The sequence below is a fragment of the Rattus norvegicus genome, chromosome 3 (genome assembly GCF_021556685.1).
Source record: "Rattus norvegicus strain SHRSP/BbbUtx chromosome 3, alternate assembly SHRSP_T2T, whole genome shotgun sequence".
Lineage (NCBI taxonomy): Eukaryota > Metazoa > Chordata > Mammalia > Rodentia > Muridae > Rattus > Rattus norvegicus.
Genome location: NC_141536.1, coordinates 166,080,357 through 166,096,596, shown reverse-complemented (window position 1 = coordinate 166,096,596; position 16,240 = coordinate 166,080,357). Strand labels below are relative to the sequence as shown.

Sequence of the window (16,240 nt, the reverse complement as noted above, 5' to 3'; positions counted from 1 at the left end):
GAGGCAGAGGCTGGCAATGAGCCCCAGGCTCCTTCACTCGCTCATTCAGACTCACTGAAAACCCTCCAGCCTAGCAATTGCAAGGAAGGCTTCCGTCTGCCTTTGGGGGCTGAAGCCCATTATTATCTGTAAACATTCTTAAATATAGACATGCGTGAGCGGGGCAGGGCTGGGGTGAGGAGGGCAGCCCAGGGCCAGAAGAGCAGCTCAGGGGACCAAGGGCTGGTCCCTCCCAGCCTCCACTCTGCTCCATACCTTCAGGAATACAGCCAGGGCTGGCAGCCGACTAGAGTGAAGCAGAGCTCTCCAGACCCGAAGCCCTAAGCCTCATGCACAAACCCATTTTTCTAGAAGATGCCCTCAGACTTGGGAGAGTTCCGAGGATGACAGAGAAGGAGTTCTTAGGGATCCTATGACTTTTCCACACCCCTTGCCTGCAGTCCTGATGCCCTCACTGTATCTGAAGCCCAGCCTGTGAGTCATAGCTCATTCCAGCAAGGGGTTGTTACACGCAACCCATGGAGAAAGCTGCTGAATCCTAGTCATGCCACAGAGTGGTTGGGAGGCCAGCATCCAAGGCTTACCTGACACGCAACACCCACTCCAGGTCCTAGGTCACTGGTTGAGGCAAAGGAACAGAAGGTCAGCCTCAGAGGCCCCAGGGTCCTCCTTGATGACATTCATGGCAAAGGCTTCTATGAGGTAGGGCTTTACATCATGGGAATTCAGCAGTTCGCTTCACCTCTACCTACTGGATTCTCTCAGGAACACCCCCATCCTACCTCAGTTATAGCCAAAGTGCTTGGCACTCTGCCCATGTTCACTAAGGGCAGAGGAGCCTCTGAGGTGAGAATGTCTACTTGGAAGAAAAATTGGTATGGGGGGGAACGGTGCTCCGATCCTTTCTTTAGCACAAAGCACCAGCCTGGGCTGGAAGCAAACTGACCAAACTCCAACACTGGGCTCTGTGACTTCAGCTTGGCCCCTTCCCCACCTGCAAGTGCGAGAGCTGAACCCTGCTTCTGTCTCTAGAGGGATACTGGGTTCCTCCCTTCTCGGTGTCTGCCTAGATAACAGGTACACTTCTCCAGGGCCGAAACAGAGTTCAGCAGAGTAAAGTCTTGGGGATATGAACTGGGGGCGAGAGAAGGGGAAGGAGGAGAGGGCAGTAGAGATGAAGGAATCCCAAGGGTGAGCTCCAACCCAGAACCAGCCCCACCCCCCCCACACACACAGAAAATTCCTGGGGGAAATTGCATATCTATGCCATGTTTGCCGAGAGCCATCTCCCATAAGGGATTCTGGATAATCTAATTCCTCGGTCATTGATGATACTGACAGGTTGTCCCTGTCCTTTGCAGAGTCCTCGCTCAGCTAATGACACTTTTAAGTCCCTTCCTGACTCAGAGGAAGCCAGCCTAGGGCATTCAGCTGGCCGAAGGGTACAGAAGGCAGAGGGTTTGAGTGAGTCACTATTAGATCCAGGGTCATGGTGGGGGCAGCTGTGCAGGTCGGGGACGGCTTCTGGTCCTGCTAGTTGGCCTCCCTCTGGTTTGATCTATGAGCAGACATTTCTATATCTATAAGGAGATGGGTTACTCGAAGTCGACCAGCTGTGGTGAGATCCAATGATCCACATCCCAGCACCCCAACACATCAACACTACCAGGACATCTCAGGCACTGTGCCTCAGGTGGAGCTTCCAGGCTGGTCACAGGAAGCCACCAAAAGGTCGACTGAAGGTAATGTTGTTGGGCTTCCATGCAACAATAACAAGCCATTATTTAAGAAGACACGGGGTGAGGAGGCGGAGTCCAGTTCGACTAGCTCAAGCGGAAAGTGGGTGATGGAGAGGGACTTGCAGATTCCCAGGCTCCTAGACCTCCAGTCAGCCTTCTACGTGTGACTTCTCTCCATCACTCTGGCCCCTGATCTGCCTGGTATACAGGGGACAGTCAGCTGCCTCTCCTCATCACTGCTTTGGTCTCAGCTTGCATATTTCCTGACCTGCCTTTATCTCTCACTGTTTCTCTATGTCTGTCTTTAGGTTCATCTCTCTCCCTCCCTCCCTCCCTCCCTCCCTCCCTCCCTCCCTTCCTCCCTCCCTTCCTCTCCCTCTCTCCACCCCTCTCTCTCCATATTGCCAGTGTAGCTGTCACAAACAGGCATCCCTGAGCCCTGTACCCCACATCCGTACCCATTCTGCACCCCTCACTGATTCTCTGGGATATTAGATCTAACCTTATGTCCCTGTTCAGTGGACCAGCCCCCCACCCCCCATGCTTTGTCTGGGAATGGATAGACTCGGGAGATATGACTCCCCACTCGGGCCCCAGGCCAATGGCATGGCACTTGATGCCAAAGTGGGTCTTCACAAAGTGTTTTTCTGTGAGGTTAGGGAAGGAGACACAGAAAGCGTTCTAGTCTACTCCAATACCCAAAGCCCAAATGAGAAGGAACCAGCTTTGGCCACCCCACTTCCCACCAAGGGTATCCAGCGGGAACCAGACCCACAGTCCTTCTTTCTCTACCTCTAGGTCCCTGCACTTAGATTCCTTTTGAATCTTCAGCCTTATTTATATCAAGACCATGCAAACTGTCCTGGGGGGTCTAGGCTTTGAGAGCTTCCACACTCTGGCTATACCTCAGTTTGCCTGCCCATATTAACTACTACGTTTAGTGTTCCTGTGACCACTGATGCCCCATACAGCCTCAGTGGCCTCCTTACAATTCCTAGTATCCCCGGGAAGGTGAAATTTGCCCCCTTTGGCATCACAAACTATTGACACAGAACCAATTAGGTCACCACAACCAGGCCACTAGGAGACTCAGTTCAACCCATCTCTACTTCCCCGTGAGCACATGACACACCTGTGTTCCTCCTTCACTCAGACCTCTAATCTGCAAAGATACAGAAGGTGCATCAACCTCCCTCCCCCGCAGAGCCTCCTTCAGCTCCCACAGGGCATCTCTACCCAGTTCAACCTGGAATCCATGGGCAGGTTTTCTAACTGGCGCTCGGCCATCACTGCAACGTCATGGTCCCACCATCTGCTTTCCCTCATTTCAACGCCCAAGGGTACAGCTTATGATCCCAGTATTGTGCTCCAGAACAAGTTCACTTCACTTGAATTCAGAGAGGCACATTTTCACTATCTTTACTCAGCCCAGCCAGTTCTCCACCTGTTCCCCAGCATGACAGGGTCCACTGGAATCAAAAACCTCCGTGTACTGGGGGAACATTGTAAGCCAGCTCAGCCCTTTGCAGTGGCAACTGCTTATGTTTTATGAAGCTGTGGTGGTTTGAAGAGTGGCACTATTTGGAGGTGTGGCCTTGTTGGATTGGATGTGGCCTTGTTGGAGTAGGCGTGTCATTATGGGTGTGGGCTTTAAGACCCTCATCCTAGCTGCCTGAAGCCAGTCTCCTGCTAGCAGCCTTCACGTGAAGATGTAGAACTCGGCTCCTCCTGCCCCATGCCCGCCTGGATGCTGCCATGCTCCTGCCTTGATGATAATGGACTGAACCTCTGAACCTGTAAGCCAGCCCCAATTAATGTTATCCTTGTAAGAATTGACTTGGACATGATGTCTGTTCACAGCAGTAAAACCCTAACTAAGACAGAAGCCCAGACTATTTGCCTGCTCAAATTTATGTCTCAGAATCTATCACAAATACCATGAATGCAACAGACGTGAAAAGGAGTCCTGCAATGTTAGTAATCACGGCAAACATTTCAGAGCTCTGAAAATGCCCCCATGCCAGGGGCACAGCTAAGTAAATTTTGCTAAAGTGGGTGTTTCCCTGGGAGACTGCTTGTGCCGTGCCTGCAATTTGGGAAATGAAACTTCAATTTAGACTACTTGAAATAGATGCTTTCGCTTGATTACAAAATAAGACAAAACCAGCAAGCCAGGTGCAAAGTAAGCAGGCTGTACTAGTGAGGAGAGAAGTAGATTGTTCGAGAGAGAGGGGGAGGGAGGCAGAGGAGCCTGGAAAGTACTAATCTCCAACCTCTTGGAGACTAAAAGACATGCGATGAGTGGGAGGGGGCTTACACAGAGGCACAGAGGGAGCTGAGTGAATAAGAGGCATGGTGGTCCTGGTGAGTGCTGAAGGGGAGTCAGGGTCTGAACACCTTTGCTTCCCTGATCCCGCCATATGGATTAGCAGACAGCCCTTTGGTCTCAGCCCTGGGAGGAAGCAAATAACTGAACACACCAAAGTGTACGTGTGATCTCTGCAATAAGGGATCCACACGGTGGGCTCAGGGAAACGCCGGGAGTTGGACTGAGATAAAAGGTCAGGAAGAAATTCAAAGGCACAGCAGCCAAATGTGGTCTTGGGAATCTAGGCTGGGTCTGTGTGTGTTTAGAACCATGCCAGGGAAGAAAGGTTCCCTGGAGGAGTCTCCAAAAGGGCTAGAGGACAAAGTCACTAAGAGGCAGAGAGGCAGGGCTGTGGTCAGAGTAAGGAGCTGTTCAAGTTCATTTTGAGAAGGAATCATTCTGCATGGTGCAAGGTCAGGGGCATGACCAAGAAAGTGAGCTGCTGAGTTGAGGGAAGGTGGGGAGTCACAGTTTTTGATCTCCCTTCAAACCTGGAAGTTCTCTTTATCATATCCATATCCTTTGTTCTTTAGGGGTGTTTGTCTTTCTGCCCCCCTTTATTTATTCCTTTTTTGCCCATTTATTTACTATTGTGTGTGTGTGAAAGAGAGAGATAGAAAGAGAGAGAGAGAGACAGAGACAGAGACAGAGAGAGGTGTATATGTGTGTGTGCATGTGTGTATATACATATATGTGTGTGTGGTGTGTGCATGTATATGTGTGTATGTATATATGTGTACAGTGTGTGCCTGTGTGTGTATGTATATATGTGTGCATGTGTGTGTATGTGTATATGGTGTGTGTTTGTGGGTGTGAGAGAGAAAGAGAGAGAGAGGTGTATATATGTTTGTATGTGTCTGTGCAGGTATGTATATGTGTGTGGTGTGTGTGGTATGTATGTATGTGAGCGTGTGGTATGTGTGCGTGTAGTATTTGTGTGTATGTGGTGTATATGTTTATGCATATGTGTGTGCATGTGTATGTCCGTGTGTGTGGTATGTGTGCCTGTGTGTATGTGTGTGTCCATGTGCTGCAGCATATGTGTGAGTGTCCAAGGACAACTTACAGAATTTGGTTCCTAATATAATGCTGGCCCCACAGGACTGAACTCAAGCCCTCAGCCTCAGCAGCAAGCAACCTTAGAACCAACTTGGCCACCCCTCCTAACCCCCTTTCATGAAGAATGCTTGTTATTTTCATTTTCTCTTTTCTACTTTCCCAGGGGCCATCATTCCCTGGTCTGCTGCTCAGAGTGGATCTTTGGCAAACAGAACTTACAGTGAATGATTCCTCTCTCTCTCCTAGTAGCTTAGGGGAAACAGAGGAAAGGAGGGTCAAAGGAAAATAGACACCTCTCAATCACCTATGCTCAAGAGGAAGTGGGGAATTCCACACCACTGTGTGATCTCAGATATCCTTCTGGCCAGGTATTCAGAGGACTCTAAAATATGAGTCTTACACAGAATGTCCTCATTAAAGTAAAGCCTAGGAGCTGGAGAGCTGGCTCAGCAGTTAGAGCACCTGCTGCTCTTCCAGAAGACCTGAGCTCAGTTCCCAGCACCCACAACAGGCAACTCTCAACTGCCTTCGACTTCAGCCCCAGGGTATCCAATGGCCTCTTCTGGCCTTCATTGGCATTGCACTCACATCTGCGTGCGTGTGTGTGTGTGTGTGTGTGTGTGTGTGTGTTTATGTATATTTGTGTGTGTGCACACACAGACATACATAGAGTTGCAAACGCACATGCACATGCATGCACACACACAAATATACATAAATATACATACACACAGAGACACAGAGTTACACATACACACAAACACAGACAGAGTTGCACATGCACATGCACGTGCATGCACACACACACACACACACACACACACACACACACACAAACTGAATGAAAATAAAATAAAATAAAACACTTCAGAACTGGAGGGCCAACTCAGCACTTAAGAACTCTTGTCACTCTTTAGAAGACCCTAATTTGGCCCGAAAACCCAGGCAGTGCTCACAACCATCTTTGACTCAGTTTCAGAGCACTCAATGCCCTCTTCTGCCTTCTGTGAGCACAAGGCATGCATGTGGCTCACAGACATGTGTGCAGAGAATGTACTCATATGCATAAAATAAATACATCTCTAAAACTGAAAAAAAATGAAAACATAAAACCCCAAAACACAGAGCAGACTGGGTCCAACAAGTATAACCAATCACTTGAAAGCTTTCCCCACTGTCATGATGTTTCATCTGCAAAGAGATAGCCTAAAGTCCAAGGAATTCCAGAATCCACCCCAAGGATACACAGCTAGGAGAGGGCAGGTCAGGGTTTGATGAGACCAAGCCAGTGGGCCCAGAGCCTACACATATTATCAGTGAGATAGGTCGGCAGCAGGTGGTGTGCATCAATCATGTCGTGAAAGTCACAGGGCCTTTGGTAAACTGAGTAACCGGTGTATGAGTCAGAACTTCAGTCACTATGTCAGAGTGTATCAAAAGCTGTTCAAACTCGTTCATGAAGAAAAATTAATGTAAGGGTCTCACTAGAGACAGCTCTGTGACATATAAGTCCAGGAGTCTTTCTGGTCCAGTGGTCCAGTGTCCTAATGCCAGCATCTGTCCTCCTAAGCCACTAGCAACTCCAATTGGGACTCTGGAGCCACCCTGGTATGGGCTGAACACTAGATGTCCCCCACAGGCTCCTGTAGTGTTGGCTTAGTTGCTGTCCAAAGGGCTTTGTAAAGTGACTAGATATGGAGGCCTTTACTCTAATGGATGAATCAACTGACTGGCAAATTCAAAGTGTGAATAGACTGCTGGGGAGGGTGACAGAGCTTGGAAGGTGGGACCTGGATGGAGGAAGTGTATCACTAGGGATCTATCTTTCCATCCCATTAGAGAATTCTCTCCTTCCTGTCCATCCTGTTGTGACATAATGTCCTTACACCCATTACTGTAACCATAAACCTGGAGGAAGAAGCACCTCCCTAAAGTGCTTACACTGGGTACATTGTACACATCCTAGGTAATTCCCCTTCCTCCCTGAGGTGGGCGGAAGACTCATGTCCACTCTGAACCTCAGAGAAAAACCTCACTTGGAAATGAGGTCTTTGCAAATGTCCTTAATTAAGCTACAATGAAGCCATCCTGAACTATGTGTGACCCATTCTAGTGACTCTGTCCTCAAAGAAGTGATCAGACACTGAAGAGATACACAGGGAAGGTTGTGTGATACACAGGCAGAGCCTAGAATGCTGCAGATTCAGCCCAGGAACAGCAGGAGCCACCAGATGGTGGAAGGGGCAAAAGGACCCTTCCCAAGAATCTTGAGAGAGTGTGTGGCCCTACTCACACTTTGACTGCAGAATTCTCACCTTCAGAACTGTGCGAGAGCAAACATCTCTCACATCAAGTGTCCAAGTTGGAGGTCATTTGTCATGGATGCCTAAGATGGATGGATGGAAGCCTAAACTAATGTACACAACCCCTCTCTCCACACATACACACATGGACACGCTCATATGCACATGCATGTATGCATATGCACATGCAGGCATGCATACACACATGCACACACATGCACCTTTTCTGCCAAATCCCAGAAATGTGGCTTCTTGTATGAATATGGCTTACTTTGGTTCTTGTTACCGCTTCCCAGTCGCAGCCTTAGTTGCCCTCCTATGCCTCCTGTCTGGGTGAGTGATGAGGTTTGCCCTCTCACCCCCTTCTCCAGAACAGCAATATCTCAGGTATACAGACCGAATCCTGATGCTACCACTCCCACACCTACCCCCTTATTGCTGGGATTGAGGACAGGTCTCAGTGCTGCTCCACAGCTGCAGACCCCTCTATTAGGTCCCAACCTGTTCTGTCTCTTAGCAAGGGAAGCACACCCTGCTCATAAGTATGGAGCCCCTCTGTCTTCTGCCACTCCATTTCCTTCCTTGTCTGAAGTATGCTACTCCTTGAAGAGACTCAGAGTAAAGGTTACTTATACATAAAAAACGATTAGGTATCCAACTGTAAACCAGGCCAGTCTTGCTGTGCCCCATCATATCCTGATGGAGTGGTTTGCTCAGGGTCTGTCCTTCCCTCCACAGTGCAGCATCCTGAGGGTGGGATGATTTTTATTTGTCAGCACCCCAGTCCACTGCCCTGCATGGTACCTGGCATTCAGCGGAGACTGAGATGAGAGAATGATTGCATAGGTAAGGGGGTAGGGAGTCCAAGTGGGTATACAGAGTCGCTCAAGCTCATTTGAAGATGTCTCTGAACTGTTCCTTCTGCAGCTCCATGAGTCCTCTCTTTGGGAATAAAGAGAAAGTATATCCACTAGTTGTCACATGGAGGGCCAGAGAAGCCTCCATCTACCTGCTGGAACCATTCGTGCATACAGATCAAATTTCCATCTGAGTCAACTTCCTGAAACTCCCACAGAGAGGCACGTCTGTCACTACATGGCCAACCTGACATCAGAGTTGCCAAAGCCACAGGCATGAGGGAGATAACACGCATCCTCTCAGGTAGCCCTCTGGAAGCACGAAAGGCCAACAATGTGCCATGCTCTCCACTGTTCACGCTCTCCACCACTCAGCAGATCTGGGAACGCACAGGACAGGGAGGAAGAGCAGCAGAGCCTTCTCTACTGATCTCCTACTTGCCACAAGCCAAGGCCAGAGCTTGTGCTAGAGACCCCTGTGCTAGCTGTTCGGTTGATAACCTTAGCCGCACACGGTGAGACGAGTCACCTTGTGCTACTCAGGAGAATGTTTTCCTCACTGTGGACACTCAGATTTATACAGATTGTAGTTCCTTTTCCACTTTGATAAAATCCTTGGACAATCAAACAACCTGGGGGATAAAGTTTCTTTGGGCTTAGGGTTTCAGAGGGGGAGCCCATAATGTCAGGGAAGGCATGGCAGCAGGCAGCCATAGCAGAAAGCCAGATCATCACATTTTCCTCTACACACAAGAAGCGAAAAGAATGAATCAGGAATGGGAGAAACTTATAAACCTCAGAGTCTACCTCCAGGGACGAAATTCAAAAGAAATGCATGACAGGAAGTCCATATGGGGCATGGGATAGACGTGGAAAAGTCCTTATAGCAATCTTTTCTCTTTGCTGCATATAAGCCAGCAGTTAGCTGTCCTTCAAACCCCGAAAATCTCAGAGATGAGCTCCTCCATAGGACATTTGCTTGGAACCCAGGATGACAACTGCCTCAAGTGTATGCAAGGTCAGAAAGTTCTTACACAGAGCTCAGAGTGACCTCTGAGGGCCTCAGTGGTGACAAGAGAAATAACGACTCTTCCCTCAGAGTACTTCAAATGGCCATGAAAAGAATCAATCACAACTGTGAAACACTGCAGACCCGGCTCCGCTTTGGCAACACTGACAGAGTTATCGGACTATGGTACAACACAAGGGCATATATGCTGTTACTTGATACAAAATGTTGAGCATTCAGGACAAAACAGGATTCCTGGAGGAGCAAGAAAATCTGGTTTACAATCGAAAGAAGAAATCTCATACTCTTGCTATTGAAACAATGAGGCAGGAACTTGAAAATGATGACAGTTTATAAAGGAATGGTGTGTGGAAGGTTGGAAATGTGCACCAACTGAGGAAAAAAATAAAATAGGAACAGGAGAAAATACCTGAGTGGGAATGGCACCATGAAAATGCAATATGATAAATGAAACATGAAGAGATAGCCTTAGTGGTAGACCAGATAGCCGGCCAAAGTGAGAACTACTATAAGATGCCAATGACTTTACAGCAACAAGTCCCACTGTGGGCCAGGTGGTTTATTCTGTAGAATCAAAGGCAGAGACATCTATGTCAGCCCTCCTGGCCAAACCTCAAGGACTGGGCTCACAAATGACCTGCAAGGAAGCTTAGATTCAATAGGAATGTACTACAGAGGACTGTAGACTCCTAGGCATTGTCAACAAATAGAGCAGCCGTCAGACAATTGTTGAAGGCTAGCATCTCCATTTGGTATCAATAGAGACAGCTTCCTGGAGAGGCTGAAGGAGGAGACAGAATGGGGAAGCCTAAGGAGACCAGATAACCCACCATCCTCATGGGTGACTGTACACACCCAATTGGCTACCCCTCTAACTAAGTGTATTGGGAGAAGGAATGAATCCTAAAATGGCCAAGGCATGTCACAAACACACAAACAAATGAGTGGTAGCAAGCTCTCAGCAAAGGAAACCAGTGCCTACAGTCACTATAATACATTATCTAAAATGTCCAGTTTTGAGGAAGGAAACATGGGGAATTGTTACCGACACAAGACTGAAAAACACAACAGAATTTGTGAGGAAGGGCTCACTCGGTTATTAGACTCAGCAGCCATTACAGATGTATATTCATCAGACTAGATGACGATGTCAAAGTAAATAGCAAATTGTGACAAGACAGAATCCAGGCTACAGTCCAGTGTAGATCAGTATGGGTCACAGGACCAACCTGAAGAGAAAACACCACTAAAAGAGGTCAGATCTGGGCTGTCAGAGTGTGATGGTTTTGACAGAGTTGGTTCAGTTGCGATGACCAGAGAGGAACGGAATAAAGAAAAGTGAAGATGTGCACCATGAAGTGAACATACGCATTAAGAGTCCCTGCCCGAGAGGAGTGCGAAAGAGCATAACACGTGTAAAGGAAATGAGATCTGAAGATCTCTCCACAAAAAAAGAAAAAGGTTTTAAATAACTTAAGCCTCATCCAAGAAGCCCAGAGATCTCCAAAGGGAGACACTCACACCCAGTCTCACTGAGATCAAAATACGAACAGACAGAACAAGAAGAGAAACCTTGAAAATAGCAAAAGAAAAGATAGCCCGACAAGAGGAATGGCAACTCATCTCCCAAGGAAAGAAGAGTCAGAGGGGCTGGTGTGCTGCTCTCAAAATGCTGAAAATGTAGGGACTGTCACCTGTGAACTGGGAAATCAGAAAATTACAGTGGGGAAGCATCTGTAAGTCTTGTGTGGTGACGCACACCTTTAATTCTACAACGTGGGAATAAGATGCAGTATAGATAGTTCTAGGCCAGCCAGGGATACATAATGAGACACTGTCTTTTTTTAAAAAGTGAATTATAGGCATTTTCAGTTGAATAGAACATAGGGTATTCTTAGAAGACCTTCTTTTAAGACCTTCTTTAGTAAGAAAGGCTTAGAACATTTGTGCTGGCTAATTTTATGTCAACTTGACACAAGCTAGAGTCATTTTGGAAAAGGGAACCTCGATTGAAAAAATTGGCCTGTGGGTAGCCTGTGACACAGTTAATTGATGATTGATGTGGGAGGGTCCAGCCCACAGTGGGCCATGACTCCCCTGGGCAGGTAGTCCTGGACTCAATAAGAAAGGGCTGCACAAGCCACAGAAAGCAAGCCAGTAGGCAATATCACTTTATGACTCTGCTTCTGTTTCTGCCTTGAGGTCCTGCCCTGACTTCCCTTGCCAACAGAATATGACTCAAGAGCTGTAAGATACTTCTGGTCATGATGTTACTCACAGCAGCACAATCCTAATTGAGACAGCATGCTTTAGCCTAAAAGCAAGCATCCAGAGGCTCCATCAAGGGCATTCTGTACAAGTGAAAATCAGCAGAGGAAGTATTATTCCTCGTCTATTGTCTGACTTAAAAAAATGTCTACATAAATGGCCCATCCATATCATTACTGTGCCTGAAATATAGAACTGTAAGATGTTTAGCCATAATCGTTCAGAGGGTGTAGGCATGGACAAAACCAAGTGGAGAGGGAATGGTGTTAAGTGTCAAGAGTCTAGAACAAATGAAGAGAAGCAGAAACAGTAACTAACAAGGTGGGTGCAAAAACAAATCAAAACAAAACAAAACATCTCTTTTTCTCCCAAACCCACTCAGTTTCCTGAGGTGGATTCAGAAATGATTGTGGTGATATACTGCAACACTCGTGCTATCTCAGGTGTAACCCATGTAACAGCACAAGAAGAAGAAGAGCCAGTTCTCTATGTGAGTGGGTCCGTACCTGCTTACATTTCAGTTAGTGTGACTTCAGCACGTTATTCTGGTAATTCAGATATAGATGGCCATCCCCAGAGCAAGCCCTAAAAAATAACTCTTAACAGTCATTAAAGACATAAAATGTCACACTGAAAGATATTCCATGTGGCAGACATGCCGGGGCACACTTTTGATTCCAGCGCTCTGGAGGCAAAAGTAGGAGGAACTCTATGAATGTGAGACCAGCCTCATCTACTTAGGGGGTTCCAGGCCTGCCAGGGGCACATAGTGAGACCCTGTCTCAAAACAAAACAAACAAGTCAGTCTAGAAACAGCCAAGAAAGAGTGAGACCCTGTCTCAAAACAAAACAAACAAGTCAGTCTAGAAACAGCCAAGGAAGAAAGGAAGACAAGGAGCCTTAGAAACGAAAGGGCAAGGGATAGAGCAGGCTTGGCTATAAGCCTAACTTTATGGCTACACAGTCCAGGAAAAGCAGGAAACCACCAAAGAAAGGATCAGATCTAGCTACATGCTAGCCACAAGAAAGACAAACTAAATGACACGATAGGAGGAAAATAACAGACGAGAAAAGATACTAAAGTGGAACTATATACTTGTTTTAAAACAAGGTTATTAGAGATAAGAGAAAGGTTTTATGATGATAAAAGTTTAATACATCAGCAAGAATAAGAGCACATATGCACACTCACACACGCACACTCATACACACACACTCACCCACTCACATAGAGTCATACTCACATACACTCACACACTCATCCATGCACTCACACACACTCATGCATTCACATACACTCACATACAAACTCACACTCACATATACTCACACACTCATACTCTCTCTCTCTTCTCTCTCTCTAACACACACACACACACACACACACACACACACACAATCAAACATCAGCTTCAAGGCTAGAGAAATAGCCCAGCAGTTAAGTCCATGTGTTGCTCTTACACATAGGACCCAGATTTGATTTCCAGCATCTACATAGTGGCTTACAACTCTCGTCATAGAGGATCTGACACCTTCTTCTGACTACTATATGCGCCAGGCATGCATGTGGTACACAGACATATATGTGGGCAAAACTTCATATACATAAGCTTCATCATAGATTAAACAATTAAGAAAAGAATTAGAGCCTCTGGGTAGAAAAAGAGAAATCTGGAGGCCAGATTGCTCAGTGGGTAGAGACTTGCTCTAACTGTTGTGACATGAGTTTAATTTTCCGCCTCCTCCCCCCTCCTCCTGCTCCTCTTCCTTCACCTTCCCCTCTTCCAGTTTCTCCTCCTCGACCTCCTCCTCCCCCTCCTCCTACTGCTTCCTTCCTCCCCTCCCCCTCCCCCTCCTCTTTCTCTTCCCCTCCTCCTCCTTTTTCTTCTGAGATAGGGTCTTTTTATGTAGTTCTGGCCATCCTGGAACTCACTGTGTAGACTAGGCAAGTCAAACTCAAGAGATCCACCTACCTTGTAGACAGACAGAAGTGACTCATACAAGTTGTCTCTTTACATATGTGCTGTGGCCATTAACACTCCTCCACCCAACATACATACATACACACATGCACATACATACACATACACACATGCACATGCACACAGACACACACACACATATAGGTACATGCACATATACATCTACACGTACATACACATACACACATATGAAAAAGGCCATTTATTGAAGAAGAAGAAGCAGTGGGAGGAAAGTGTAAAAGGGTTTGGAGGAAAAAGAGGGACAAAAAATTATGATAAAAATTTTTAAATAAAAAAGCATATATTTTTTTAAAACTGAAATTATTTTAAAACTCTGGCTTCTGATCAAAAGGGAATGAAATAAATCAATGGCATAGCTTGTGTGGTAGCTTATGCTTTTATTCCCAGAGCTCAGGAGGCAGAGGCAGGCAGAGCTCTGTGAGTTCCAGTTCAACCCGGTACATGATAGAATATTGGGGTCCAATCTTCAGGAGGCTTCACCTCATTCCACGATGGAATGTCAGACTGTCCAACCCCGTGCAGGTAAAATACACAGCTCCTGAAGAGTTCAGGAGAGCAATAGACGTAATTTGTGACCTTCCATTTCACTGTCACTCTCTGAACTTTGAGGCTGTTTAAACTTAACAAGGTGGGGAGTGTAAATGGGCTTAGACTACCAAGTTAGAAGCAGCAGGAACCACGAGAGGGAACTGTGAACTGAACACCAGAAGTCACTGACCAGACAACTTCCTAGAGAACTGTGGAGTAAGGTGATGGCGTTCCATTTCCATGAAGACACTAAAAACCACCAAAATGCATTCTTCAGTGCATTGATTTTATAGTATATGATTGCATCTGTATAAACCTAGACACAAAAATGATTTTTAGAAAGCCATGGTAAGATGTCATTTCCACATATACATTAACAGAAAAATTGAAATGAACTTCAGCATCCACTTCCGGAAAGGACGTGATGCCACGGAACCCATGCTGTGGGGAACTGTGCCTAAGCTGTTTCGAATGCTGAACATTTGCATACCTTACACTCTGACAAGTTCACTTCGGCAATTTACCCAAGAAGTCAAACATCTACAAAAAGGCACACATAAGAATGCTCATGACCCAAACTTTCTTTTACATTGGCTACAAACTGGAAATAAATGTCTCCTAACAAGAGAACAGACAAAACACAGTAACACAGTAACATTCTACCAACAAGAAAAGAGAACACACGCTAAAACATGAATGAGTTCTAAACTGAGGTGTTTGGTCAAAGAGCACACATACATGCACACACACACACACACACACACACACACACACACACACACACACGCGCGCACATGCATGCACACTCACCTATGCTAGTATGAACTCTGTGGATAGATTTTTGCATAGTAGCTGTCTGTGCTGACTGTCTTCACGCCTCCTGGAAATTTCTGGTACTTTCATACCTCATTTGAAAGGTGCCCATCTTGCCGACGCCTTTGTCTAGCCCCCGTCTCCTAAATGGCAGCACTGGATGATAACATATTGAATTTATATCCAAGTTTTCAGGCAGGTGTCTTTATGGGTGACGTGTGTGTCCAGTGGCCTTCTAGGAGTTAACGTCAGGCTGATCTATACATTTGGAGGATGAAGGTCGAGACCAGGCACAGGTTATACTTGCCTGACCAACCCATTGTAAAGTCTCTCGGTGATATCACAGAGTGTAAATCTGTCATTGTAATAGTCCCGTGAGATCACAGAGTGATGCTGACATTCATTGATCATGATTGCCTGGACCGGAGATTCCTTCCTGATTGAACAAACTTGTCCTACATATTTCTCTCCACATCTATTGACTTAAAAATGTCTATAAAGAAAGCTTCCAGCAATCAACTATGTGTGAATTATATGTGTATCAGATGGGTGGATGAATAGGTAATACATTATTTTCTTTCTGTGTGCATATATGTCTGCTGAAGTTTTTCAAAGAAAATGAGTTCGTTTAGAATGTGTTCCCTAAAATGGTGGGGGTTCCCATACAAAAACTAGAGAAATCGCAGATTTGTATTTATATAGATGGCTGGATGAACAGATAGTAGCTAGCTAGACGATTGATTAAGTGAATGGACAGATCTATAGGTTAAATAGGCAGAAAATAGATTATAGATGCACTGATAGATCAGTGACTAGGCAGACAGAGAGGCAGATGGACGGACAGTCAGGAAGCTAATACAAACTGGAAATGTGTGACCAAGGCGGTAGTTTTCCATCATGACCCTTAATACCCTCACTCTCTTCTGCAGAAGGAAAAGCTTTCTTGCCTGCTCATGCCACTGTTTAAGCAAGCAGCCACTATTTCTGAATGTGCAAGTCATTTCTAACTTCTTATAATAATGGAAAATGATGCCGTGAATGGCCTGACATATGTACTGTTTTACGGCTTGCCAAGATACTCTGAGACCCAAGTCTTAAAAACAGCATTAGTGGTTCAAAGGTGACCCATAAATATGGCTTTGCTAAAGATAGTCAAGCCGTCTTCCATAAGGTTCCTCTGGCCGGTTTGCAATGAAAGAGGGATATAGTCTTCTAATATTATTCCCAGTTTATATTTCACATTAAATAATTGGCACTGGGAGGAGAGACCAC

General features: G+C 46.2%; 1 protein-coding gene across 2 annotated transcripts in view; it reads right to left on the bottom strand.

Moving 5' to 3' along the window:
* Positions 1-16,240, bottom strand: part of Phactr3 (phosphatase and actin regulator 3) — a 219,114-nt gene that overhangs the window by 142,679 nt on the left and 60,195 nt on the right.